A 5,704-nucleotide genomic window follows, 5' to 3' on the forward strand; every position below is an offset into this window, starting at 1 on the left:
CGTGGTACTCTGTTCTTTGTTTCTGTGAGGGATCACTGAGTATGATAGACTCCAAAGCTATCCAAGTTGATGTGAAGTCCAAATATTTGTTCTTCTTTATGACTGCGTATTATTCCATTGTATACACATGTATACAAATGTACCACCTTTTTAAATCCAGTCCAGTTTCAATGGGCTGATTGTCTGGTTCCATGCTTTTGCTACCGTGGATAGTGCTGCAATAAATATGTATGTACAGGTATCTTTTATGTAGAATGATTTAAGTTTCTCTGCGTATATTCCCAGAAGGAGAATTGTTGGTTCGTATGGAAGGTCAGTTTCTAATTCTTTTAGAAATCACCACACTATTTTCCATAGAGGTTGAACTAATTTGCATTCACACCAACAGTGCAGAAGCATCCCATTTTCTCCACATCCTTGCCAGCTTCTGTTGTTTTTTGTTTTATTAACGATGGCCATTCTTACTGAAATTAGATGGTATGCCAATATGGTTATGATTTGCATTTCTCTGATGATTAGTGAGGCTGAGCAGTTTTTCATGAATCTGTTGACTGCTTGCATGTCTACTTTTGAGAAGTGTCTATTCATGTCTTTTGTTCACTTTTTTAATAGGGCTGTTTTTGTTGTTGTTGTTTTGTTTTGTTTTTCCTTTTGGCGTGTTTGAGTTCTTTGTAGATCCTGGATGTGAGGTCCTTGTCAGATATGCAGGTGGCAAATATTCGATCCCATTATTTGGGTTGTCTCCCTGCTCACTTGATGAGTTTCTTTTGCTTTGAAGAAGCTTTTCAGTTTTATGAGATTTCACTTATTTATCTTATCTCTTGTGGCATAGGCATTTGGGGTTTTGATCAGGGATTGGTTGCCTATTCCTATTTCTATAAGGGTGTTTCCTGTATTTTTAAAGATTCTTATAGTTTGAGGTTTTACTTTTAGGTCTTTGATCCATTTAGAGTTGATGTTTGTGTATGGTGATAGGTAGGGGTCCAGTTTCATTCTTCTGCATGTGGTCAGCCAATTTTCCCAGCATCACTTACTGAATAGGTTCTTCTCTCCCAAGTGATTGTTGGTGGAGGCTTTGTTGAAGATGAATTGATTCAGAAATTGAGGTTTTTCTTCTGAAATCTCTATCCTGTTCCATTGGTCTATGTGCCTATTCTTGTAGCACTACCAGATTGTTTTGATTATTGCTGCCTTATAATAATGTTTAAAATCAGGAAGTGTGATATTCCCTGCTTTGTTTCTTTTGCTAAGGATAGTTTTGACTATCTGTGGTCATTTATGCTTCCACATGAATTTCTGTATTGTTGTTTCCATGTCTGAGAAGAATGACGTTAGTAGTTTAATGGTTATTGCGTTGAATCTATAGATTGCCTGTGGTAGCATGGACATCTTAACAATGTTGATTTTTCCAATCCATAAGCATGGAATATTTTTTCGTTTGTGTCATCTTAAACTTCTTTGAACAGTGTTTTGTGGATTTCATTGTAAAATTCTTTCATGTCTCTGGTTAGGAAGACGCTGCGGTATTTCATTTTTGTGTGTGTAGCTATTGTGAATGGGATTGTGCTTTTCATTTGGTTCTCTGACTATTTGTTATTGGTGTATAAGAATGTGACTGTTTTTTGCATGTTGAATTTATATCCTGAGACTTTATCAGTGCAGGGAGATTTTTTACAGACTCTCTTGGATTTTCAAGGTATAGAATCATATCGTAGACAATGAGGGGTAACTTGACTTCCTCTTTTCCTGTTTGGATACCCCTGATTTCCTTTTCTTGTCTGATTTCTCTAGCTAGTACTTCCAACACTATGTTGAAAAGGAGGGGTGAGAGTGGGCAGCCTTGTCCTGTTCTGGTTTTCAGAGGAAATGCTTTCAATTTCTGTCCATTGAGCAATATGTTGGCTGTGGGTCTATTGAAGATGGTTCTTACGGTATGTTCTCTCTATGTCTAGGTGCTCAAGGACACTGAATTTTACTGAAAGCTTTTTCTGCCTGTATTGATAGAAAGATGTGGTTCTTGTTTTTACATCTGCAGATGTATTTAATTACATTAATGGTCTTGCGGATGTTGAATCAGTTCTGCATCCCAGGGGGCAAGGCCTACTTGGTCATGGTGGATGATTTTTGAGATGTATTGTTGGATCCAATTGTTAGAATCTTGCTGAGTATTTTGCATCTATGGTCATCAGGAACATTGGCCTGTAGTTCTCTTTTTTTGTTGGATCTTTACCCGGTTTGGGTATCAGTTTGATGTTAGTTTTATAAAATGATCTAGGAAGCATTGTCTTTCTTGATTGCCTGGAATACTTTCAATAGGATTTGTATCAGTTCTTCCTTGTATGTTTGGTAGAATTCCACTGGAAATTCATCTGGTTCAGGGCTGTTTTTGTAGGTAGTTTCCTTAAGACAGAATCAATGTCCTGGGCTGTTATTGGTCTATTTAGGATTCCAATTTCTTCTGGTTTCAACCTTGGGAGATTGCGTGATGTCAGAAAATCCTGCATTTCATTTAAGTCATCGAGTTTGTTTCTATACAGGTGTGTATAGTAATCACTGCTAATCATTTGTATTTTGTTGGGTCAGTTGTGACTTGACCTTTAGCATCTCTGATTGTGTTTATTTGGGCTTTTTCTCTCTGTTCCTTGGCCATTCTGGCTAGGGGTTCATGAATGTTGTTTATCCTTTCAAAGAACCAGTTTTTTGTTTTGTTGATTTTTTTTCTATGGTATCTTTTCTTCTATAATTTCTTGTATTTGGGCTCTTACTTTAGTGATCTGGATTTTTTGACTGAAGTTGGAGTTGTGTTTGTCATGCCTTCCCAGCTTCCTTATGTGATTTGTTAGGCCATTAACTTGTTCTCTTTCTATTTTCCTGATGTGTGTTTATTGAGATATAAATTCCTCTCCCAGTACTACTTTCATGGCATCCTAGATATTTGGTAAGATGTTTCTTCATTTTCATTTGCTTCCAGAAATTTTTAAATCTCTGTTCTTATTTCTGTGTTGATCCAAGATTTGTTCAGCATCATGCTGTTTCGTGTTCATGTCTTTGTGGGTTTGGGGGAAATTTTGTTGGTGATGATATTTATTTTTATTCCACTGTGGTCTGATAAGGTGCATGGCAGTATTTAAATCTTATAACATTTCTTTATGTTTGATTTATGACCAAAGATGTGGTTGATCTTGGAGTATGTTCTATGTGGTGATGAGTACAATGCATATTCTGTAGTTATTGGATGGAATGTTCTGTAGGTTAGTTATCAACTAAGTCCATTTGGTCAAGTGTCAAGTTGAGGTTCCAAATCTCTTTGTTGATTTTTTGCCTCAATGATCTTTCTAGGGTTGATAGTAGGGTATTTAAGTCTCCAGCTATAATAGTGTTAGAGTCAATATGTTTTTTAGTTTACTTAGTAGCTGCATTATAAAAGCTGGTGCTTCTGTGATGGGTGCATATATGTTTAGGATGAATATTTTTTGTTGATGGGTCAAATCTTTTATCATTATATAGTGTCTTCCTTATCTTTTTAAATTTTTTATAGTTAAATATTGTGTTGTCTGATATTAAGATTGGAGCTCCTGCCTTCTTTTGTGATCCATTCACCTGTAAATTCATTTTCCATCCTTCTACTTTAAGTCTGTGAGCTTTCTTTTTGGTGAGATGAATTTCTTGGAGACAGTATATTACTGGGTCTTGGTCTCCTATCTGGTTTTCTATTCTATGTCTCTTCAATGGTGCATTTAGTTCATTCACATTTAGGCTCATTATTGATATGTGAGAGTTTGTCCCTGTCATAATGCTGTTATAAGGCTGTTTTGTTGTCGCTTAGATTTTATGTTCATATATGTGGGTGTTTTCATTTTTGTGGGCATGCCATGTGTTCTGCTGCTTCTGTGTTGCAATCTTTTGCGGTATGTGGTCTTTCTTTTGTTTCTTTTTTTCTCCTGTGCACAGCACCTTTTTAAGTGTCTGCTGTAGAGCTGGTCTTGAAGCAGCATATTATCTTAGGAATTGGATTCCTGGGAAGACTTCTAATTTGCCCTCACTGATGTATCTTATCCTGGACATGAAATAAATTCTTGGTTGAAATTATTTATCTTTGAGAACATTAAAGATTGGGGTCCAATTCTTTCTAGAGTGTAGTGGTAAATCTGCAGCAATTCTGATGGTCTCCCCTGGTAAGTAGTCTGACCTTTTTCTCTTGCTGCCTTTAGGATTTTTTAAAATCCTAATTTCTGTAGGCAAATTACTATGTGTCTAAGGGTTGGTCTTTTTATAAAATATCTTGTAGGGATTCTCTGAATCTCTTGTGCTTATACAGTTGTTTCTCTGGTCAGATGAGGGAAGTTTTCTTGAATGACCTCATAGAATATTTGTTCCAGGGTATTTTCTGTTTCTCTTGCTATTTCAAGTAGTCTGATTAGATTTAGGTTTGGTTTCTTGATAATAATCACACATCTCTTGGAAAGATTCTTCTTTCTTTTTCAGTTTTTTTTCTTACATTTTAAATAGATTCAGTTAATTCCATATTTTGGTCTTCCAATTCTGAGATTTTTGGTCAATTCTATTTCCCATGCTTGTCAGTTTGTCATTTATTCCTTGGGTGGAGTTCTTTATTTCTGTTATTTCTAAGTATGCTTTCTTGAGGTTGTCAAGTTCTGTTGCAATTTTATTTCGTTTTAGCTCTTGGATTTCTTGATTTTTATTCAAGAACAAAAGAACAAAAAGTATTTTCAAATTATATAATGTCCATGAGAATAACTGAAGAATACATTAATGTTGATAAGTGTATAGCTAAGCTAGCTGTTTAGAAAAGTCATTTATAAAAGTAACATCATTTCTATAGTGCAACTTGAAAAATGAAAATTGATGTACTAGAAAAAAACTGCAAATAGAAATTTGCAGCAATAGAATTTTCAAAGACACAGAATTCAAATTAATCAAACCAGTATGAAGCAAAAAAAAAATAACAGTTATTTTGGAAAGATATACCATAATCCTAAACAGCAGTCTTTATATCATAGGAATGTAATTTCTTCTCAAATCTATATATCAATTAAATAATATTTTGATCAAAGTCTCAATGAGATTACATGGGAGAAAATTTGGCAAGTTCATTATAAAACTGACTCCCATAAAAATTCATTTACAAGAATAGCTAAAAATATTAAAGAGAGTGTATGTGCAATAAAGTCACAAAAAAACACAAAATTGCAGTAATTAAGAGTAAAATAGCATAGACACACTTACATGGAACTCAGTAAAAGAAAAATAAAATCTATCTATCTATCTGAATTATCTTATACAACATAAGATAACTTTTTAACTAATGAGGAAAGAATAACTATTCCATGCATAGTAGATGAATAATTATCTTATTCATACAAAAATTATGTTTATACAAACACACACACACACAAACACAGAGCCAATTTCCTTCCCCATGCTTTCAACATTTATGATATTTAGGTGAAATAAACTTTAAAAAGTAAATCATAAAACCATACAAATTTTAAGGTATGGAAAAATTTTTGAAAACATTATAAACTCTTTCTCTGTATGTTAAATATTCCCTTAAAAAGAAAACAAAATTTGAATTGAGGAAAAAATTTCATTATAAACAACTATAGTGAGATTATGGTTAATATTTGTCTTGCAGGATTTTGTGAAAATTATAATTTAATGTAAATAAAACTTAACATAGAAT

This window comes from Carlito syrichta, unplaced genomic scaffold (genome assembly GCF_000164805.1).
Source record: "Carlito syrichta isolate Samal-C Ts95f unplaced genomic scaffold, Tarsius_syrichta-2.0.1 Scaffold303380, whole genome shotgun sequence".
NCBI classification, from domain to species: domain Eukaryota; kingdom Metazoa; phylum Chordata; class Mammalia; order Primates; family Tarsiidae; genus Carlito; species Carlito syrichta.